At 35.0% G+C, this 25,920-nt stretch overlaps 1 long non-coding RNA gene across 1 annotated transcript; it reads left to right on the forward strand.

Moving 5' to 3' along the window:
- Positions 1–9,294: 9,294 nt before the first annotated feature.
- LOC125654271 (uncharacterized) lies at positions 9,295–10,785 on the forward strand. The gene is made up of 3 exons (XR_008796994.1): positions 9,295–9,376; positions 10,016–10,171; positions 10,569–10,785. It is a non-coding gene; the product is annotated as an uncharacterized LOC125654271 (long non-coding RNA).
- Positions 10,786–25,920: the final 15,135 nt, after the last annotated feature.

Raw genomic sequence — 25,920 nt, forward strand, 5'->3', positions numbered from 1 at the left:
ATGTAGGTAGAAATTTGAATTATTTTTTGTTGTTGCACAAATCAAGACACTAAGCATAATTTGTAATAACCTGTGTATATCATAAAAATATACACAACAACCGATCTCTTGGCCAGGTAAATTCCAGGTAAATAACATTGACCATGGATAAGCTCCACCCACATTCAGTCATCCGTGGAGCAACCGTACGGTGTTTTTTTTTTTGGGTCTTTAACTTAAAGTTGGGTCTTTAAGTCAAATAATGACATCTTAATTTTGTATACGTAGTGGGTGACAGCGCATCGGGAATTCCATTGTCATCCAAATCAAGTTTTAGAACGTCTATAGATGCTCGAACGGTCTTGAATTGATTGGGGCAAATCATTGCACACACACTACTGTCGAGGCTTAAATATAATTTACCGCATCTTTTATACTTTGAAATCTCAACTATTTACTACTGGTAATATTCCTCGTCTGGAGCAAATAGCAACTCGGAAAAAGAACATAAGATTTTCATCTATCAAACCAAAACAATTAAAACAGTCTTATTTTTGTGAATGTTTAGCTTTAATTTACTATTCAATTATCTTACAAAATGTCCCTCTACTTACCAGTAATTGCTTTATTTTATTCAAAGTAATCTCTGAACAACTAATCAGTGTCAATATAAGTGACATTTCATCATAAACAAAACGTGTATATAGACCTACTGTCCTGGCTTTTACTTTATTCTATTTTTCTATTTATTTTACTTAATTTTGTTTTTGATGATGTTCACTTCTATTTCTCCAGTATGTCCAGACAGATATACTGATGTGAACTGTTACAAGACGTGTTACCCTGGATTGTACGGATAACAATGTTTCCATGCTTGTCCATCGGAATGTAAGAACACGTGTCCCTACGTCACGGCAAACTGCCCAGGTGTTTCTATACTGACTGATACAGGTTTACTGACGATAACTCCAAATCCAAACACTCACAAATTCATTATCACTGTCGTGGGGATGCATCAATTTTGCTTGTTTTTTTTTCTCTGTTATGGTCAGACTGTTTAGTAGACAATTATCTACATGCTAATCAAAAAACTAAATGTTATCCATCATAATTCGTTAGAAATAAACTTCAAAGTATTGTTCTGCAAATGACTTAATAAAACATGGTATCTCGTTTAGCGATAGGGATAATCACTCAAAATGAATTTTTGATTTCAATAGTATGGTAAGGAATCACAGAAACTCATATGCATAAAAAAGTTTGCGATGCGGTTTTTAGATTCATTTCTCGATGAGCAAAAAAAAATATACTGTCAATGCTTATGATTCAATTTTAAACACAAATATTGTATATTTAAGCTAAATCTATTGTAAATAACAAGAATCAACAAGAAACAAACACGTGCAAGTAATTAACACGTGGGGTGATTTTATTTAGGACTTGTTGATTTCAACACGTTGATTACTCTAGCTCCGGATGTACATTAACATTGATCGAACAATTGTAAAAAAAAAAAAAAAAAAAAAAAGAAGACAGAATTGTTGATAAATGATTTGGATGTAATTTTGTATTTTGTTCTTTGTACATTGATTGCTGAATCAGGTATGTGCTCTGGTCGTCCGGAACACAGCTGGGCCCTGCACCGCCATCGCTCGCTGACGCCAAGTTGAACAATGTTTTGCTGATTGCGATTTTTTGGTTGCCTGTGCATTTTCTGGCATAACTACGGATAGATCCTTCGTTTCTATGCCCGCTCATGAATATGATATGACGGAGTTCTACCCCTGTGTCGCTAAGTACTTGTATGCTTGTAGCTCTGAGGCAGTGTGCCGTGTACCTTTGTTTGCTTTTTGAGTTCTCGTTCTTGATATAAATTTCATTATCTAAATTAGATTTGCCTTTAATTAGAAGATTTAAGAAAATATATTAAACAAATCTACTCAATAAATAAAATTATAAAATAATCATTATAATTAATTTGTTAAAATGTCAAATTTGTTCAGTTTACGACAAAAAATAAATAAAAAAAACTACTAAGGCTTATGCAAATTTTATACACTACTCATTCCTCTGTTATGTTTCTGTACGGTATATTTATTACTCAATAGCATATGATAGGTGAAGTATAGCATTTGGGTTAGTGGTGCCCATGTGCGGAAAGTTTGGATATCAAACATTCAACGGAAAATGAATGAAAAATCGGTCTATAGTGAGAATTAGGGGTAAAACAATGAGTGGAAGGGAAATATTTTATGTTGGAAGGATCGCTTAAACTCCTTTCAAAAATAGATAATCAAATTTGATAAAATAGTTATCTTCATTGTTTACGCATAATTATATTATAGAAATTGATTAAATGCTGAATTCACAGAGATATTCAAGATCAAAGAATAATCACTTGGAAGTTTAGGGGAAGATGTTGAATAGGTGAATTTAAAATTCCAATTATCCACAGATTGCGTTATAGTGTTCTCGAGAGTATTCATATGTTAACATATACAGATCGGTTTATTTCAAATCACAGTCAGGCGATATTTTACTATACTCCCAATAGACTGGATACATTTCTAAGGATAAAGCTGATTATTTACTTACATTGTTGATTTCTTTATACATATTTACGTAATACATACACGCCAACGTATTGTGAAACTGGCGTCATTCATTGTGGTTAGATATTAACCCAACTAAATATCCATTCCCAACTGACAGAAAAACATGCGTGAGACATTTAAATATACAATATAATAAAATTCATATACAGTCCGTGTTTGCCCAACTATCTATTTTGTATTGCTTATAGGAGTTATGAGATTGATCACTGATCGTTATTTTCACCTTTCATACATGTATATGAATACATCCCAAGTGGTTTATATGAAGTCATATTACACTACACAGGGCTCGAAATTAGCGAGAAATACTCGCAAAATGCGAGTACATTTGAAAAATAGCGAGTAAAAATAATGGACACTCGAAAATCTTAGCGAGTGGTGATTTACAAACTATGATCGTATCGTATCCGTTTTATACGGTGATGCGCTATTCGCTTCTCTCAAACTTGCACTCTGAATCATACAAACGCTTACATGAACGACCGATTTCAATAACCGTTTTTATCCGGATTTTTCTTTTATGATTATTTAAGAAACTCGGAGTCAAACAAATGCTTTAGAGATCGGACATCGCATATCGACATGTGCTACGAGTCCTATTCACCTATAGGGGTGATTAAATTGAATAATTCCAAGTATGATGTTTTTGTTATTCATTTATCTACAAAAAATATCAGAATCTATGTTTTACCAAGTCTTCCGGTAGTTATTTTTATCAGAATCATGAGAATGTCATATCTAAATTTATTGTCATATTGAGGTCGGGTTGTAGTTACGTACATTTCTCACCGCGTCGACGATTATCAAAAAAGTCATAGGACTCGTCATCGTGCTGCTTATAAAACCATGAGTCCTGTATTCGCTTTAAAAAATCACTAGTGACAACCCTGATGTGGCATGAAATTGGAAGACTGGATCTAGACATGCGGTAAACAAGTCGTGGATTAGACTGTTAGAGGTACGATAATCAAGAGACCTAGACATTGCACCATATGACTTACGTAACTTAGTGTCTTGTCCAAACGCTGCCTGTTGACCCACTAGGCTCAGTAATGATGGGGAAAATCATTGATTAAAAAATATATATATATAAAAAGAGCACTGCTTCATTATTTTCATTTTAGCGTGTAGGTTTTCATTTTAGCCTGTGGATTTTTTACCCACAGGCTAAAATTAGCCTGTGGTAGAAAAAGTTAATTTCGACCCCTGCTACAGAACATTCTACATCTATAGTTACAGATCAACTTCATTCCTTATCATTAGATTTTTCCGAACCTTTGGCGTACATTGTAATTATATAAATAGGAACATGACGCAGAATAATATCGTCTTGTCAACGTTTTAAAAAAAATAGATATTGTGGAGTCCCTCGTCACCGTTATATACTATGGAGAAGCATACTACCATTTTATACGTCATAAAGAATCCTGATTAATCAGTTGAGCAGCCATGTGACAATTCTCTCTCTCTCTCTCTCTCTCTCTCTCTCTCTCTCTCTCTCTCTCTCTCTCTCTCTCTCATTATTTACAAATACAGTCTTGTCATATTTATTTCTGTTCGAAAGTAACAACCCTCTCTTCCTGGCGCTGATATGTGTTATTGATGGTTAGAAGTCGGAATGGGTACGTTTTTACTAGGCTTTTTTCACAAATCCAGCAAAACATTTTTCTCCAGTAATGCAATAACATTTGCAACAAATAAAACAGTTAATCGGATGATTTTTTTTTTCAAATCGTCTGCAGTAGAAGGGTGGCATTCCTGAAAACAGATATAACAATCTAGTTTGCCATTACAACCTATCATTGGTTTAAATGTTGTCTGACGTGTTTCACACCTATTGTCAGGCGTTCGTTAAACACAATTTTGACTGCGAATTACTCTAATTACCTGATAGAGCTACGGGAAGCATGGCTGGTGTGACCGTTTAACAGGGGATGCTTACTCTTCCTAGACACCTGATCCCACCTCTGTTTTACCCAGATGTTCATGTCTGCGCAAATCTTTATTTTGTATTGCTTCTAGGAGGTATGAGATTGATCGCTGTTCACAATCTTCACCTTATCATTGAGGATCGAGGTGAATAATGATTATTGTGCTCATTAATATATTTTATGTTTTCTATAACTGAAATTTCAATTAATGTTCTTATTATTGGGATGCATTATTCACACGGAAAGCTTACTCATTCTATGCACCTAATCCGACCTCTCGTCTTTCCAGGGATCTTAATATGTACAGTACCAACCAGACCCAATCTGACAGAAAGCAGTCCCAGAGCAGTCCCAGGGCAGTCCCGCAGGAGTCCCACAGCAGTCCCAGTAGGCGGAGTTAAAATAACTATTGGGAGGAGCTAAGCCGACAGTGATATTATCAAGGACTTTACCTTGTACACTGTACCTTTACGGAGAAAGTTTAAACAGGCGCTGCTTGCTGCCTAACCCTTATTATGTTATACGTAATAAAATACAACAAAATTAAAGATAACGACCCGTGATCAATCTCATAACTCCTGTAAGGAACACAGCATAGAGTTGGGCAAACTCGGACCACTTGATACACCAAAGGTGGGAGCAGGTGTATGGGACGAGTAAACATTCCCTTTCGACAGGTCACAACCGCCCTATATCTTGATCAGGTAAACGGATTAATCCGTAATCGAAATCAATGTACCAGGAACGGGGCCTAACAATCAGTATGAAACACGTCATACGTGCCTTGCAAATGTCTTTCCTCACTTACATGTATGTAGAATTATAAGCGAAAATAACGAATAGTGATTAATATCATAACTCCTATAAGTTAATGCAAAACAGATACCTCGGACCCTTGGATTTACCAGAGGTGGGATCAGGTGCCTAGAAGGAGTAAGCATCATCTGTCAACCGGTCACATCCGCCGTGAATCATATATCTTGATCAGGTAAACGGAGCTATTGTCAAAATCAACGTGCCAGGAACTTCATTCTTTTAAGAAAATTATTTTTAAGACACCCAAGTTACCAAGTTATCCCAGTGAATGTAGTTTCGCAAATATTCACTATTCATTGCCTGAATATTCAAATTTAATTAATGAATGCCCATGAATTAAAAACTCTGATCGTTGCAGGGACAATCCATCAAGTTTCTTGACATTATTCCATCAGGATTATTATGGATTTCGAACCTCAATTAAGCAATGTGGAGGCATACTCGCAGTCTCATAATTATTTCGAAATAATGTATTTGAAAAGATTTTAAATGAGAGATTATATTCTCCTCCAAAGTTTAATAGGAAATAATCCGTACAAGGTTTTTCCATGTTGCGGCATGGACATGCGCTGTAACAGGAACCGACAATGGAACATTAGTACTTAAATTAGATATGTACGTCACTGATATTGATGTTTAAGTGCTGTACTAAGTGTGACTGCTTCAAATTAAAACTCAATCTAAGGACATCGATCATGATTTAGTTTATCATACGCTAAAATGCGGAACACATCAGTATATTTCCTTTTGTTTTCGGCTATTGTGACCTGTGTATGTTCTAAATGGTGTGAGTAAGTATACTTTTTATAATCCTAAAACATCGATATACAACGATCGCAAAATACATCTATAGATTATGGACAAAGTGTTCACGTGATGATTGTGTTCATTTTGTTTATTCAACAATTTTCGAGAGTAAACATACGTAATTTTGAGTTTATTGAATAACAAAAATAACTCATGAAATGCAAAAGGAATTGTAAATATATATTCTATTGTTTACTACAATAGTCATGAGAGTAATAAAAACTGTGATAACTTTTTGTTTACAATACTCCCTGTACGTATTTTCTAAGTACTTTTATATATCACCAGGCCCTTTGATTACCCGTTCTGGTACATTTGAATGAAGTCCACGTTTCCAAAATTTTGAACTACAGCTCATGAACAATATTTATAGGACAAGCATGACTTATAAACGTTTGTTATAATTGTTAGCCAAATGCTTCTGTGGGATTTAGATCAGGTGATTGCACAGATTATGTAATGTTGTCAATTTTGTAATTAGCTGAAAGACGAGATCGAGGAAGAGGTGAATTATCATCCAAACACAGAAGTTATTGCCAAGACCTTTATTTAAATTTCTACTGTAACACGTATTTTCAAAAATATCTATGTATATTTATATCAAAGAATGTATGTTGTCATTTACTTAACAAATAAAACATTTGCCATAATATGTAATACATCCCCAAATTACAATACTAGTACTAATTCTCTTACCAATCCCTGTGGGAAATGCAGTCCGGTAGCCGGGATTCATCACTATTTCTCATTAATTATACCCTACAATCAAAACAATTGCTATTTTCTAGTTATTTTCAACTGACCAGTTTTTCCATGCCAACCATCACACGTATTTATACAATGAAAAACTCGGGTTCGTATCTTATATTTACACACATATCTTATGTAGTTGTTTTGTCCAAAATAGCGTCAAATAGTTCTTTTCTGAAACATTGACATCGTTTGTTTTTATACATTCCTTCTGACATCTGATAGCGGTCCAATTCTTACCACATCATATATGTCTAATAGGTTTCTCTACTGCACGTTTATTCAATGATTTCTTCAATCCACCTGGGTTTGTTTTCTATCGTAACACTGACAAAACCTTTTTTCAGACACCATAAACAGTTGATATAGGTATTTTCAATAATAATTTAACTTCCCCTAGACGTTTGGTCCCCTGTAGTAATGGTATGATGTTCCTTTTACTATCCTCACAGAGTTCGAATGCTTTCCAACTCATGTTTTCTCAATCATGTCTGACACGTATAAAAGAGACGCAAACGGCCATCAACACCATTTTTTCATCCTTAGATTTCTTTTATTTGTTTCTTTTACGTCGACAATTGTTCACTCATATTGAGAGTCAGCAGCTGTAGGTGAATTACCACATATTAGATATATCCTTAACCTTTAAGGCTGTAGCAGATAGGATTCTTTAAAATCCATGTTCAAGGCCATATCCGAAAGACCCACCATTTTCATTTCTAACTACAAAATATCTGGTGAAGGAGCAATTATTATAGCTACCTATGTTTACGTCTTAAGTTTGACGCGGTCATGGTAAATGCGGGGTTCAAAGTCAAGATCCACAGTTCGGTAATATCTTGAATCGCGCGTCTATGCAACGCACTATATATGGAATGATTTTCCCAGTATTTTTTTTACTAGTGGTAATAGATAGGTAAACCTTTGCGTTTTCCTCCTGAAACAAATATATGGTGAACAATATACGGCCATGAATTTGTGTTAAAAATGTTGATGTACTTCTGTGAATTAAAATTCTTGTCAACTTTTGTGAATTTCCCAACTCCTTCATTAAGTGGCACACCCCAAAAACATAACCGAGTACTTTCTGTTTCCATGTACCAAACTTCTTTCGGTCTTCCCTAAATTTATACACTTTACAAAGAACCTGTGTTTCATGGTTGAAAATAACCGTTTTTCAAATTTTTGTTCACTGTCCAGTGTAATTTACCTCTATACCCGTTCACACGGTGATAACGGATTTTAGAGATTTCTTTGTTTTTCATCATGTAACAACAGATGACCTCAAACACTTTCCATCGGTTCGTGAGGAGACTGAGTAATTCGAGTATCATCCTTCAAGGATTGTAGCCTATTGGATATTACGTATCTGAATGTTTTGCAATCACCACTAACATCAGGGTTTTTTTTCTGGATTGACCGATTCGAGCTATGTTTACATTGGATGTACACTTTTGTTATCGCTTCAAAGACATTTAAATATTTAACTGACGTAAGTTGAGAATATCTGCGGTCTTCAATTGCACATATCAACTTGTAAACATAAAGATAATGCATCTTCCATGAGGATAGACATTTATTTCCTTTTGAAAACAAATTAATTGACAGATGAAAATTTTAGATAACGAGCAGTGGTCAATCTCATCAAACCTATATTGAAGACAAAATCAATTGTAGAACAAACACGGACCCCTAGACACACCAGAAGTGGGATAAGGTGTATCGAAGGAGTAATCATACTCTGCTGACAGGTCACACCCTACGTCAACCTTCTATTTTGATACGCCATACTTTTGCAAAATGGCATCAGAAGTATTTTGTCGTTGACCTTCTTATAACCAACCACGATAAGCAACATTTTTCAAGTGTATTATTGTAATGATATAAAAGAAACAATATCAGGATTTAAGAACGTAAACAGTTTCAGCCACCATTGTAATAACAGCCTTACGGCCAAGTACATTTAATGAATAATACGCGATAAATTAGCATGTTTGAAAAATGACACGATCGCGCGATTATTGTCCACAATCTGCATTTATTCAAGATCACAGTTCATGACATCAGTTATTATTCTGAATGTACGTTGAATTAAGATATAAGTTTTTTTGCCATTTTGTTCAGTGTCTTATTAGACGAAGTATCCTGTCACATTCTTTTCTTCAAAATGTACACGAAACAGTGCTTATGTGAATAATCAATATCAATTTTGATATACACTTTTCAGGGAAAACCAAAATCTCATATGCTGTTCAAACTACTTTCTGAATTTCACAACCAATCAATGCCAACGTAAGTTTAAAATTAACATTTTATCGCATATTTATATTGTATGTGTAGAATATCAAGCAATCTAAACGTTATTGTCAAGTGATGTTAAAATGTTTGCCTCCGTTGGTTATGAGTTTACCCCCACCCGGGGGTGAAAGTGATATCCTGAATTTATATGTGTTTTGTATTTAAGATTTCTTGATTAGGGTAGTTATGATTCATTAACCGTTGATATAACTAGCTGTTCTTTATGAAAACATTCAGTAAGTGTCATATGTGTTAATATTAGATTTACGTCAAATAACATCTTAATTTTGTATACATAGTGTGTGACAGTTCATCGAGAATTCCATTGTCATAAAAATCAAGTTTAAGAACATCTATAGATGCTCGAATGGTTTAGATTTGATTTGGGCAAATCATTGCACACACACTACTGCCGAGGATTAAATATGAAATACCGCAGCCTTTATACTTTGAAATCTCAACTATTTACCACTGTTAATATTCCTCCTCTGATGCAAATAGCAAATCAGAAAAAAGAACTTGGAATTTTTATCTATCAAGCCAATATTTTACAAAAATTAAAGCCGTTCCAGATTATTTTTGTGATTTTTTAGCTTTAATTTGTTATTCAATTATCTTACAAAATTTTCCAGTACTGGACAGTAATTGCATTATATTAGTCAAAGTAATCTCTAAACAACTAATCAGTGTCAATATAAGTGACATTTTATCATAAAGAAAACGTGTATATAGATCTACTGTCTTGCTTTTTACGTCACTCTATTTTTCTATTTATTTTACTTCATTTTGTTTTGATGATGTTCACTTTTATTTCTCCAGTATGTCCAGACGGATATTTTGATGTGAACTGTTCCAAGACGTGTTACCCTGGATTGTACGGGAAAGAATGTATTCATGCTTGTCCATCGGAATGTAAGAACACATGTCATCGCGTCACGGGAGACTGTCCAGGCGCTTCTACACTGACTGATACAGGTTTACTGCTGATTACTCCAAATTCAAACACCGACAAAGTCACTATCACTGTCGTGAGGATGCATCAATTTTGCTTGTTTTTTTTCTGTTGTGGTCAAACTGTTTAGTACATAATTACCTACATGTAAATCAATAAAACAAAGTGTTATCCATCATAATTCGCAAGAAATAAACTTGCAAGTATTGTTTTGCAAACGACTTGATAAAACATGGTATCTTATATATCGAGAGAGATAATCACTCACGATGCATTATTAATGTTGAGTGTATAATAAGGACTGCAAATCAATTCTCAAAAATAACAACAACTCCTCAGCTTTACACATTTGTATTTTTATTTGAAATTAAGCCCAGAAAACATTCATATAAAGATTTATCTATATGTAATTCATTTCAGAAACTAGCAATGGATACCTTAAAATATCAACATCGGTACCTGTCGGAAGTTCAGCAGGATTGTTAGATGAAACTATCTCACAGCAACAGCAGCGGATAACAAATTCGGTCAATGGTATATCAAAAGAGTAACCTAAATTTTTATTTATTGCCATTTTGTGTTGGAAGGATCATTTGAATTAACCTTTCAACAATAGATAATCAAATTTGATGAAAAATATATTTTCATTGTTTGCACATGATTATATTATAGAAAATGATTAAATGTTAACAGAGATATTCAAAACCAAAGAATAATCAGTCGGATTTTTAGGGGAAGATGTTGAATAGTTGAATTTAAAATTCCAATTATGCACGGATTGTTTTAAAATCTTCTCGAGAATATTTACATATTAACATATACAGATCGGTATATCGTTAATAACAGTCAGTCGATATTTCTCTATACTCCCAATAGACTGGATACATTTTTAAGGATAAAACTGATTGTTTACTTACATTGTTGATTTTTTTATACATCTATACGTAATACATACACGCCAACGCACTGTGAAACTGACGTCATTAATTGTGGTTTAGTAAACCGACTGAATATCAATTACCGACTGACAGTGAAAATGCTTTAGACATTTAAATCTTTTATATAGTAAAAGTATATACTGAACCAAATCTCTAACTCCCTAAATTAATAATTTCTAAATTTTACAAATCTTTGCAGTTATTTAATTTTTGATTTAAAATATCGTCTGCTGACTCAAACGCTGACCAATTTAGCGCAAAAATTTCAAGATCGCGTTCGTAGTCAAAAATCTTTGTTTTCTTGTTCTCAATACACTCATTTGTACATGTATGTGAAAAACACAAAATTACTGAAGTCAAATGCGATGCATGTCGACAGAGGCACGTGGAAGAGCAGTTGACATGGTTCGTGCTGGGTGCAGTTTACGAGAGGTTTGCTTTCTTCCATTACATTCGATCTTTTGCGAAAAACTTTCAGATACACAGAGTAGGAAACAATTTAAAAAGTCAATTGAATTGATCATTTTCACAGGTTGCTAGAAATTTCAATAGAAACCAAAAGACCATCGCAAACCTAATCCGAAAATTCAATGGAACTGGGAGTGTAGTGGATCTACGCCGACGGCCCCAACAGGATGCTACATAAGAGTGACCCATTTATGTGACAGACATTTGACAGCTCGCGCAATAGCAAGGCGCACATTGGGAACACATGGAAGACCCCTCAGTGATCAAACTGTGAGAAACAGACTAAAGGAAGGGGGATGGCGGGCAAGAAGGCCTTGTGTAGGTTTGATATTGTCTGCAAGATATAGGCTACTTCGATTAGCGTAGACAAGACGCCATCTGAGGTATACGCCTGCGGACTGGGGACAAATTCTTTTCACAGATGAGTCCAGGTTCAATTTAAGGCGATCATATTGACGGTCTCGCGTCTACCGCAGAATTGGAGAACGATTTATTGACGCATGTGTGTGGGAGAAGGGGCAGTTTGGAGGTGGTTTTGTCATGATGTGGGCGGGTTTATCGTTTCACACAAAAACACCAATGATCTCTTGGAATCCACCAGAACCTGAATGCAGCAAGCTACCAAAACTTTGTCCTTCAGTCAGTGGCAATTCCGCACATCCAAGCAAATCGCGGAATGGTCTTTATGCAGGATAATGCGACCCCACAACGAAGACCCAACAGATGCTGCAGAGTCACAATATCCGCGTAATTGACTGACCCCCTTCCAGTATAGACCTCAATCCTATTGAACATATATGGGACGAGGTAGACAGGCGAGTAAGACAGCTTCCACAGCCTTTACACAATTACAAGACCTCAATGCGAAACAGGTGCCAGGCAGTTATTCGAGCGAATGCTGGACACACACGGTATTGATTGTTGAGAATTTCAAAATTCAGGGTACTGTTAAGTTTTCGTGTTTTTAATTGAATGTTCAATAAATGAAGATTGAAGAAACTGGACTTCTTTAGAAGATGTTATTCTTTAAACCAATCAAAACCTATGTCAAAATACAAATAGAAAATAAAACCAGTGAATGACAAAACTTAGGTGGGGAGTTAGAACCTTTGTCTAGTATAAATATGAATGCATCCAAAGCGGTTTATATGAAGTCATAATACACTACAGATCATTCTACATCTATATCGCAGAATATAGTTACAGATCAGCTTCATTCCTTATCGTTAGATTTTTGCGAACCATTGATGTATATTATAATTACACCAATAGGAACATGCAATCTAATTAAAATCAGACTTCTTTGATCCGCGCCGTATACTCTGCGTAAGTAGATCTGACATAACCCGATTAGGGATCATGTTCAGATGCACTTTATGTCAGCCAATCAGCGCGTCGGCTTTGAAATCGTCGGTGTCCACAATTCAAGGAAAATGGCTTTTTTGGTTTGAAAAAAAACATATCGCAGCTAGATGCAACGTCACAATGCACTGTTTACGTCGACTGGCTTTATATTCCTTGCGTTATTTAGGTAAAACTATTCAAATCGTACCCATCCCCATTCATATATAAATCGGAATACACAATTAATTTAATTTGGGTGTATTTCATATCGTACGTTTTGCTGTTTGTATGAACGGAATACATTAAGCATTATTGCGAAAGTTTAAAATTCGTTAAGCGAGAATATACAATTTTACAGTGTGGAACAAACTTCGCGGGAGAGAGATTACAGCACTTTGTTTACGAATTGCCAACAACCGCCTAGATAGCCATCATTGTCTGTATGGCGCAATCTGACTGGCTGATAGTTTTCATGAATATTCCAATCCAAAGGTCATGCAGACATGACCCCCTATGGTTTATGTCAGATCCTATTATAGCGATTGTGAGCGTATCCTAGGATCTGATTTTAATTAGATTGTAGGAACATGTCGCAGAGTAATACCATCATACCAACATTCACAAAAGATAAGTATTGTGGAGTCTCTCGTGAATGTTACATACATGTAGTATAGAGAAGCAGACTATCGTTTTATACGTCATAAAAAATCCCGATTAATCAGTAGAGCAGCCACGTGACTACTGTAAACACAAACGGTGTTAAAGATGGATTATCTCTCTCTCTCTCTCTCTCTCTCTCTCTCTCTCTCTCTCTCTCTCTCTCTCCTCTCTCTCTCTCTCTCTCTCTCTCTCTCTCTCTCTCTCTCTCTCTCTCTCTCATTATTTACAATTATAGTCTTATCATGATATTTTTCTGCTCGAAAATAACACCCCTCTATTCCTGGCGGTGAAATGTGTTGTTGATGGTTAGAAGTCGGAATGGGTACACAAATACAGGAAAACATTTTTCTCTATTAATGCAATAAGGTTTGCGACAAATAAATCAGTCAATCAGGTTTCTTTCAGATCGTCTGCAGTAGGGGATGACATTCTTAAAATCAGAAGATAATACTAGTTTACCAATCACATTGTGTTTGCATGTAATGGAGGGATCTCCAAGCCGAGAGAATGATACTTCATTGACTAAATGTCTATTAATCATATTATACGAGTATGTCAAACTAATACATGATTAAAATAAAAGTATTCCCTAGACGTCTGCAATAACATCAACTCAAATTGAATTATATCTATTTAATAAATTCTGTTAATAAGAATGCAACAACTGATAATTGAAAATATATTCATTCATATATTTCCCCACTATGAGGTCAATATTTTAATTGTTTACCTATCTATTTTACATGCCATGGCGTAATCATATGTTTTTCCTTGTATTTATATAACAGCAGTGCATGATACAGGGATACAAATGACAAATGAACATAGGTGTCTTTGATTCTACCTTTGTCTTCCATCTTCTCCAACAGCTGGACTTCCACGTTACATGTAATAGAATGGAGATCTCGCAGCAAAATATTTATACTGTTCACTCAAGACTCTTCTTACATTGTAACAATGACTTACTAAACATTTTAAACGGCCAATAATGTCAACCAAGATTGGAAAAATAATTGATCTATTGAAATTTTGATTACAAACAATTTTACGGCGTAAGAAAAGAATTTTGCTGAGTACGGCAAAGATTATACCTCTTGATTTGTAGATTCCATTGATAGTTTCAAGTAAATGCATTAGGTACTGAGCATGTATAGACGATATATTTCTAGTGTACCATTATTTGTACAAATGTTTCTAAGATATCCATCAACAGAAGAGTATCGTCTTCGAGGAATAATATATCAGATCAATTCTTGTACCATAATTTTATGTTTTTTTCCGGGTTTTTTCAGAAGTTTCAAATGATGGATATGCTTTCAATTTTACACAGTAATAAAACAGCATGATAGATTTAGAAAAACAATATCTTTCTGTGACCTTCCACTCAACATTTAGATATACTGACGACATTTTATACAAGTACATCACCACTAACCATGTTAATTCATATGTCGATTCGATATATTCCAGTGAACTCAAAACAAATAAAAACAGGGTTCGTACGTAGATATTTTATTGAACATGGATGTTCACGGCAAAGTAGCAACTCAGCTTTATGACAAGCGGGATGACTTCAGCTTTTCCACCGTCAGTGTAATATATCTATGTTACAATATTCGATTATGACTAATCGTCTGCGTATGGTTTTATATGCATCAACTGATTCTTTCCGAAAGAGCTTCTGCTTATGATCAGTTTGGCTTTTAAATCGAGGGAGGCTACTGACAAACAAATTGTTGTTATAGGGTTTCAACAGTCCCGTTTAAAGTCAGGATTTCGCAAATTTTATGATCGTTATAACAATGCTGTCTGACATGTTCCATACCTATTATTAGGCCGTTCGTAGTCCGCAATAGCTGACGTTTTCCTGGCTTTTTTATGATTATGATATTTACCGTACCAGGAAAACGTCAGAACTGGCGCCATTACGTAAAAGGAAAAATCGCCGCTGCCTCCTCCTGGAGGCTGCATTATCGAGTCGAATCCAACGGTAAACTCATAGCTAATCAATACAACTATGCTTCTCGTACTTACTAATATTGATTTTATGGGTTCTTTAATCACATAAATAGCCTCATGAAAACATTTTAACAAACTGTCAAGCTTTGTTTTGAGTTACGTGACTCGTTCGCTCAAATTCGATTGACTGCAATTGTATGCTTCTGTTATCGAATTTTGAAGTGATATTTTTTTTATTAATTGATGTTAATAACTACAGGAACAATCCATCAGGTTCCTTAAAATCATTCTATCAGGATTATTATGGACTTCGAACTTCAGTTGGAAAAATGTGGCGGCATGCTCGCAGTCTCGTGTTTATTTCGTATTTTAAAACATGGAAAGTGTGAGATGCTATTCCCAAAGTGAAATAGACAATAATCCGTACAAGGTTGTAATGAAGTTGATTCAGTTTTGCTGATTTAGCGTTATGTATTTTTCGTGTCTTTTGATTTCGATGCGAATGGGTTATCGTAAGAGTGCGTCGGGTGTGAGTTATTTTAGTTGCTAGTATAAAAGAGACCGGTTTGTCTGGCTGTAAGTTAGATAGGGCACGGTAACGACATCAGCCGGGTGCCACGTTGACAGGTCCTAGAAGTTCAGGGGATGGTTATTTTCCTGTCAGATTTCTATGTAGGACATTTGGAGAAATATAACTACTGAAATAGGAGTTTGTTTGGAGGGGACATCTTTTTCCTAGCCGGTAGGCGTGTTTTGTTTGTATTCTGATAGTTCGTGAGTATTATAATTAGTCTAGCACGGTCTTGTTATTTGTAAGTTCTCGGTTTCTTGTTTGGTTGCAAGTTGGTATTTTTTATGAAATTAATTTCAGTGAGTGCATGGGTGTTTTACAAAACCAGTTTCCACCCAAAGCCAGACAGAGTTGTGGGATTGAGATATACGGAGATACATGCGGATATTGTGCTAAAATATGGAAGGGCGTGGTGTAGCTCCGTAAAGGATAACCCGAGACTTGGGAGGCATCGGAACCTAAGTGTATTGTCAGGAGTTGACGATAGCTCGTGCAAGGCTTGCATGGTGGTGGATTGTTTTCTGTTCTGGGGGTGCTTATCGCAAGTTGGCGGGAAACCAGTGTCTTCAGAGTGCATATTAGTTACATTATGAATTTAAAGTAACTCGAAATTTAGAAACAAAACTAAAGAATATTATATTACATAAAAGGAGAATTGAATATTTGGAACTTTTTTCTAAATTATACTACTTTTGGATATTGTTTTAACTTGAAAAGTTAATACCTGTACATTTGCTTTACATCTGATACGTACTATCGGACTTTCAAAAGGACTGTTTACAGCGTATCAGATATATATATATATATATATATATATATATATATATATATATTGTCAATTGCTTATTCATGTAAATTAGTGTTGAGAGTGAAAGGAGTGAGTTCTTTTTAGATGTCTATGTTTAATTAATGAATTTCTTATTCTTTATTCTACAACTTCTCGTTAGTCTTTGCTCAATCTGACAAAATCCAAAAAGAACTCATTGCAAAGGTCTTTTCCTGGTTGTGGTATGGATATGCGGTGTAACTGGAACCGAAAATGGATCATTACTACTTCAATTAGAAATGTACATCACTGTGATTGATGTTCAAGTACTGTACTAAGTGTGACAGCTTCAAGTTAAAACTCGATATAAGGACATTGATCATGATTTAATTTGTCATACGCCAAAATGCGGAACATATCAGTATGTTTGGTTTTGACCATTACGACCTGTGTACGTGGTAAATGGTGTAAGTAAGTATACCTTTTATAATCCTAAAGTATCAATATACAACGATCGCAAAATACATTTACAAACTATGGACAATAGTATTTACGTGATGATTGCGGCCATTTTGTTTATTCGACAATGCTCGAAAGTAAACATGCTTCATTATTTTTTTAGTTTATTGAATAACAAAAATAACTCATGAAATGCAAAAAGAATTAGAGATAGATTTCCTAACTTTTACCAGAATAGTCATGACAGTAATAAAACTTCTGATAATTTTTTTAATTTTATTGTTAGTCAAATGCTTTCTGTGGGATTTATATCAGGTGAATGCACGTGTTGTAATGTCGTTTTTATATTTTGCTGAAAAACGAGATCGATGAAGAGATGAATTTTCATCCAAAAACAGAAGTTATTCTCAGGACATTTATTTTCTACCGTAACAAAAGTGAACCAGTCATTTTCAAAAATCTCTATGTATTTTCATATCAAAGAATTTATGTTGCCATTTACACCATATCAAAATACTAGTACTAATTTTCTTACCAGTTCCTGGGGGAAATGCAGTCTGGTAGCCGGGATTCATGACTTTTTCTCATTTATATATCATACAGTTAAAACAATGCGTCTTTTCCAGTTTTCAACTGTCAATTTTTTACAAGCAAACCATCACACATATTTTATACAATTAAATACTATACTGCTACAATGGTCTAGAGATATTGCGTTCGCCCTGCATGCAGAAGGTCGGGGTTTGAATTCCGGCCGCAACAGACCTAAGTCGTTAAAAACAGTGACAATTCCATCGCCAAACGCCCGGCAGGAGATATGAATGTCACTGGTCCTCGGAGAAGACCTTAACAATGGATGTCCCGTGTCACAATAGGTGTGATACACTAAAGAACCCTCACTGCTCAATGACCGTAAGCGCCGAGCATAGACCTATTTTTGAAGCCATTTATCCGTCTTGGTGACCTCTTCATGTGAGTGAAAAATTCTCGAGAGGGACGTTAAACAAGATATAATCAATCACTCCACTATCAATAAACTGTATGGGTATCTTATATTTACACACATATCTTTTGTAGTCATGTTGTCTAAGATAGCGTCAAATAGTTTTTTCTGAAACTTTGGTGTCGTTTGTTTTTAATGTATTCCTTTTGATATCTGATAGAGGTCCAATTCCTGCCAGACCGTATCTGTCTAACAGGTACCCTTACTGCACGTTTGTTCACTAATTTCTTTAATCCACCCCTGTGTTCGTTTTCTATCGTACCACTCACGAAACTTTTTCCAGATGCTATAAACAGTTGATATAGGTATTTTCAATAATCATTCAACTTCCCCTAATTTTTTTTAAGTTTCCATGCAATGTTATGATGTTTCCGTCACTGTTCTTCACAAAGTTCGAATGTTGTCCAACTAATGTTTTCTCAATCATGACTGACACGTAAAAAACACACACAAACCACAACAAACACTATTATATCACTCTTTGATTTTTATTTTATTTTTGTCATAGATCTCTTTAGTTTGTTTCTTTTTCATCGATAATTGTTCACTCATATTTAGATTCAGCAGTTGTAGGTGAAGTACCAAAGATTAGATATACATGTTTGTATGCTTAACGTTTAGGGCTGTAGCAGATAAGCTTCTTCAAAATTCATGTTCAAGACCCACGATTCTCTTTTTTAACTTACAAACTTTTGGCGAAGGGGCAATTGTTATATAGCTACCTATGTTTACGGCTTAAGTTTGACGCAGCCATGGTACATGCGGGGTTCATAGTCAAAATTCCCAGGTCGGTGATAGGTTGAATCGCGCGTCTCTGCAAAGAGGCACAACCCACAACGCACCATATGTCGATTGATTTTTCCAGTTTTTCTTTCTCTACTGGCAATAGGCGTGTAAACATTTGCGTTTTCGTCCTGAAACAAATATAAAGCGAACAAAAAACGGCAATAAATTTGTGTTCAAAATGTTGATGTACTTTTGTGAATTAAAATTCTTGTTAATTTCTGTGAATTTTCCGACTCCTTCACTAAGTGGCACATCCCAATACCATTACATAGTATATTCTGTTTTAATGTACCAGATTTTTTTTCGGTCTTCTCTTGATATATACACTTTATAAACAACCTGTGTCTCATGATTGAAAATAACCTTTTTTTCTAATTTCTATTCACTGTCCAGTGTAATTTGCCTCTACACTTCTTCACACGGTGAGTACGGATTTTATAATGTTTCTTTTTACTTTCCTTCTTCTAACATTGGAACACCTCAAACACCTATTATCGGTTCATGAGGAGATTGAATGAGTAATTTCGAATAATGTCCTTAAAGGATTGTAGTCTGTTGGACATATAACGCATCTGAAAAGTTTGCAATCACCACGAGCATCAGCTCTTTTTCTGAGTCGACTAATTTCAGTTATGCTTCCATTGCATGCACAGTTTAGTTATCGCATCAAAGACGTTCTAATATTTAGCGAACGTAACTTGAGAATATCAGCGATCTTCCGTTGCACATATCCACTTGTAGATATAAAGATGATCGCATCTGTCATAAGGGTAGACATTCATTTCCTTTTGAAAACATATTAATTGACAGATGAAAAGTTAAGATAACGAGCAGTGATCAATTTTATCAAACCCATATATCAATAGTAGCGCAAACACGGACCCCTGGACACACCGGAAGTGGGATAGGATGACTAGGAGGAGTAAGCATACCCTGCTGACCAGTCACATCCTATGTCAACCCTATATCTTGATACGTCATACTTTTTCAAAATAGCATCAAAAGTACTTTCCTTTGACCTTATAAGCAACCACGATGAACATTTTTCAAGTTTATTATGGTAATGATACAAAAGAAACATACATCAAGTTTATTATAATCTTTTCAGAGAAAACCAAAATCACGTGTGCTGTTCAAACTACGTTCTGAATCTCACAACCAATCAGTGCCAAAGTAAGTCTAAGATTAACATTTTTATCGTTTATTTATACCGTATGTGTAGAATGTCATGCAATCTAAATAAACGTTCCGGTGAAGTGATGTTGAAATGTTTGATTCCGTTGGTCATGAGTTCAACCCCACCTCGGGGCAAAAGAGATACCCTGAATTTATGTGTTTTATATCTAAGATTTCTTACTTTGGGTACTTGTGATTAATTAACCGTTGATTTGAGAAGTTGTTCTTTATGAAAATATGTTTAATTAAGTAAGAGTTATACATGTTAATATTAGATTAGATTTACGTCTAATAGCGACACCTTAATTTTGTGCGACAGCGCATCGAGAATTTCATTGTCATCAAAATCAAGTTTTGAACGTCTATAGATTGTTGAGTGGTCTTGGATTTATTGGGGCAAACCACTGCACACATACGACTGTTGAGGCTTAAATATAAAATACCGCAGCTTTCATACTTTGAAATCTCAAATATTTACTACTGGTAATAGTCCTCTTCTGATGCAAATAGCAACTCAGAAAAAGAATATGCGATTTTTATTTATCAAACCAAAAATTTAAAGCCACCCCAGATTATTTTTGTGATTTTTTAGCTTTAATTTACTATCCATTTATCCTACAAAATTTCCCTGTACTGACCAGAAATTGCTTTATTTTATTCAAAGTAGTCACTGAACAACTAATCAGTGTCAATATCAGTGACATTTCACCTTCAAGAAAATGTGTATATGTATCTACTCAAGAAAATGTGTATATGTATCTACTCTCTTGCCTTTTACATCATTCTATTTTTCTATTTATTTTGCTTTATTTTGTTTTGATGATGTTCACTTCTATTTCTCCAGTATGTTCAGACAGATATGTTGATGTGAACTGTTCAAAGAGGTGTTACCCTGGATTGTACGGAAAACAATGTCTCCATGTTTGTCCATCGGAATGTAAAAGCACGTGTCACCACGTCACGGGAGACTGTCCAGCTGCTTCTACACTGACTGATACAGGTTTACTGACAATAATTCCAAATTCAAACACCCACAAGGTCACTATCACTGTCGTGGGGATGCATCTATTTTGCTTGTTTTTCTGTTATGGTCAGATTTTTTAGTACATAATTATCTACATGCTAATAACAAAACCTAAATGTTACGTGGATTTTCATCCCAACCTTGCAAAAGCTAAAAGGCAGGGCGAGACGAAATGTGACGTCATGTCTATGTGTTGACGTACTTCACAATAACTACTGTGACAGAGGCTAGGAGTTTGTTTTATGCAACAAAATAGAAGCAACGTAAACAAACGGTGTTTTAGTAAATGAATATAAATATAAGAAATGAACATCACCTTTGAGCTGTTCATGGTCAATATGAACGGATTTGAATTTGAGGCAAATTCTCTGTGAATCGCTAGCGCGATTCACAGAATTTGCCTCAAATCAAAATCCGTTCATACTGTTCATGAACAGCTCAAAAGTTTTGTTCATTTCTTAAATGACTTAATAAAACATGGTATCTCGTTTAGCGAGAGGAATAATCACACAAATTGAATTGTTGATTTCAATAGTATAATAAGGAATCACAGACACTCATACGCAAATCAACTTTCAAAAAGACCAACAACTCATCAACTTTACAAATTTGTATTTTTATTTGAAATAAGCGGACAAAACGTTTATAAAAACATTTATTGACATGAAATTCATTTCAGGATTTAGCAGTGGATACCCTAAAACATCAACATCGGTACCTGTTGGAAGTTCATCGGGATTGTTAGATGGCAATATCTCACAGCAACAGCAGCGGAGGACAAATTTGGCCAATGGTGCATCCAAAGAAATTACCCTTCGGGGTTATTGATTCTCAATTTATGTTAGAAGGATCGCTTAAACACCTTTCAACAATAGATAATCATATTTGATAAAATAGTTATCTTCATTGTTTACACATGACTATATTATAGAAAATTATTCAATGCTGAATTAACAGAGATGTTCAAGATCAATGAATAATAACTTGGATTTTTGAGGGAAGATGTTGAATAGGTGAATTTAAAATTCCAATTATCCATCGACTGTTTTAAGATATTCTCGAGAATATATATCTATGTTAACATCGTAATTATATCAATAGGAACATGATGCAGAGTAATACCGTCATACCAACATTTACAAAAGATATTGTGGAGTCTCTTGTGACCGTTATATAGTATGGACACGCAGATTACAGTTTTATTATATTCGTTATAAAGAATCGCGATTAATCAGTAAAGCAGCCATGTGACTACCGTATAAATACAAACGGTGTTAAAGATGAATGCTCTCTCTCTCTCTCTCTCTCTCTCTCTCTCTCTCTCTCTCTCTCTCTCATTTACAAATACAGTCTTTACATGACGATGGTGTGTGTTGTTGATGGTTAGAAGTCGGAATGGGTACGTTTTTACTATGCTATTTCACAAATACAGCAAATCATTTTTCTCTAGTAATGCAATAAGAATTGCGAGAAATAAAACAGTCAATCAGGTTTCTTTCAGATCGACTGCCGTAGAAGAGTGACATTCTTGAACACAGAAGATACTGCTGTTTTAACAATCACATTGTATGTGAATCTCATGGAGGAATCTCTAAGCCGAGAGAATGATATTTCATTGACTAAATGTATATCAATCATATTATACGAGTATGTCAAACTAATACATGATTAAAATAAAAGTATTTCCTAAACGTCTGCAATAAAATCAACTCAAGGAAGTAGATCAATTCAAGAAGTTTTGTTAATAAAAATGCAACAGCTGATATTTGAAAATATATTCATTCCTATATTTCCCCACTATGAGGTCAATATTTGAATTGTTTTACCAAATTATTTTACATATCATGGCGTAATCATATATTATTCCTTGTATTTATCTTACAGCTGTGCTGGGACACAAATGACCAATGCACGTGGGTGTCTTCGATTCTACCCTTGTCTTCCATCTTCTCCAACAGCTGGACTTCCTGACGCCCTGACCAAGTTACATGTAATATAATGGAGATCTCGCAGCAAGACTTGCACTGTGCACTCAGACTCTTCTTACATTGTAGCAATTGCTTACTATGCAAGGTGAAGATAACGAACAGTGATCAATCTCACAACTCCTACAAGCAATACAAAATAAATAGTTGGGCAAACACGGACCCCTAGACACACCAGAGGTGGGATCAGGTGCCTAAGAGGAGTAGGCATCCCCATTTTAAACGGCCAATAATTTCAACCAAGAGTGGGAAAATGAATTGATCTGTTCAATGTGTAATTTTGATTACAATCAATTTTACAGCAATATCGTAAGAATTTTACTGAGTACGCCAAAGAGTATACCTCTTCATTTGTATATTCCATTGATAGTTTCAAGTAAATGCATTAGGTACTGAGCATGTATAGACGATATATTTCTAATGTACCATTACTTGTACGAATGTTTCTAAAATATTCATCAGCAGATGAGTATCGTCTTCGAAGAATAATATATCAGATAAATCATTGTAGCATTTTTATGTTTCTTACGGTTTTTTCAGAAGTTTCAATTGACGGATATACATTCAATTTTCCACCGTAATAAAACAGCACGATACATTTAGAGAAATGCCTTGCTGTAGTACACTTGAAAAATGTTGCTCATCGTGGTCAACGGATAATACTTCTGATGTTATTTTGCGATAGTATGGAATATCAAGATATAGGGTTGACGTAGGGTGTGACCGGTCAGCAGGGTATGCTTAATCCTCGTAGACACCTTATCCCACTTCTGGTGTGTCCAGGGGTCCGTGTTTGCCTTACTATTAATTTTGTATTTAATATGAGTTTGATGAGATTTATCACTGCTCGTTATCTTAATTTTTCCATTTGTCAATTAATATGTTTTCAAAAGGGAAAAAAATGTCTACCCTTACGAAAGATGCGATCATCTTGATGTGTACAAGTGGATAATCGCAATGAAAGTAAAATATTTGAAAGTCTTTGAAGCGATAACAAAAGTGTGATAGAGATACTGGACTCACACCTGGTGTGACCACTTAACAGGGGATGCTTACTCCTCCTAGACACCTGATCCCACCTCTAGTATGCCCAGATCTTCGTGTTTGCCCAACTCTCTATTTTCTATTGCTTCTAGGAGTTATAAAATCCATCAATGTTTATTATCTTCACCTTATAATTAAGGATTGATGTGAATAATGATATAAATATTGCGCTCATTAATAGATTTCATGTGCTATACAATTCAAATTAAGATACTATTTCAACTAATGCAACGTACTAGTGGGATACATTATTCACATGGAATCCTTATTCCTTCTATGTACCTCTCGTCTTTCCAGTGATCCAGGTATGTACTACCATTGTTTTGTACCCTTTAAGTGATATACTAGATCGATCAATGTCCGTGATCTTCACTTTTTCATTGATACAACATTAACAAAAGGTGAAGATAATAACAGTGACAAGTAAATCCTAATCAGAAGGCTCAAAATATTTGTTTTTATTGTATAAGATTTGTGACTAAGAACATTTCACCAAGTATGATTAAAGGCGGAGAAAATTTATGTTTGCTCAAAGCCAATTCAATATTGATCCAACAAAGGCCAAACAATAGGTTCCTTTCTGGACGGGTATTCGTGGAAGTTGAAGATAACGATCGCTTATTGTGCATATCAAGTAATCTTACTTCTTATGTTATCATTCGACTTTGAAAGATATACTATTTGTCGAAATGCGCATCTGGTGCATCAAACTTGGTACCGTATAAGTTTTACTTTATGACCCCTGGGTCGAGGTCTGTGCTGGTGGACTGTTAGTCATCTAGGGTCTCTACAGCCCAGTAGCTAAGTACTTCGTTGCTAGCTTTAAAATACGGATGTATATTTAATTTGCTGTGATAAAATTTAGAAATTCATTTCAAAATTACGGATTATCTCCCTCATGCATAGCTCTTATCCTTGAACGAATTTGGCTCCAGTTTCTGGCACTCTAGTTTTTCCTTTAGCTCCTACAAGTTTATAGTTATTTCGATTTTTCAAAATTTCGGCTCGAGCATCACTGAAGAGACATTATTTGTCGAAATGCGCATCTGGTGCATCAAAATTGGTACCGTAGAAGTTTTACATATTATCTTTTAACTTTATATATATTGAAATATTATCATCAATCGGGATATACACTGTAATTTCTCTTTTACATCATTATGTGGACTTTACCTTGTACCTTAATGGAGATAGTTAATACAGGCGCTGTATGCTGCCTAACCCTTATCATGTTATACATTAAAAAAAATATCGTTTAGATAAAAAAAAAAAAAAAAGATTGAAGACAACGAACAGTGATCAATTTCATAACTCCTATAACGAACACAAAGTAGAGTGGGATCAGGTGCTTTGAAGAAGTAAAGATCCCCTTTCGACCAGTCACATCCATCGTGAACCCCATATCTTGATCGGGTAAACGGATTAATCAGTAAACATTATTATGTAACCTTCCATATGTGTTTCCTCACCTAAATGTATGTGAAATGATAGGCAAAGATAACGAATAGTGATTAATCTCATAACTCCTATAAGCAATACAAAATAGAAAGTTTGGGCAAACACGGACCCTAGGTTTTACCAGAGATGGG

The sequence above is a fragment of the Ostrea edulis genome, chromosome 7 (genome assembly GCF_947568905.1).
Source record: "Ostrea edulis chromosome 7, xbOstEdul1.1, whole genome shotgun sequence".
NCBI classification, from domain to species: domain Eukaryota; kingdom Metazoa; phylum Mollusca; class Bivalvia; order Ostreida; family Ostreidae; genus Ostrea; species Ostrea edulis.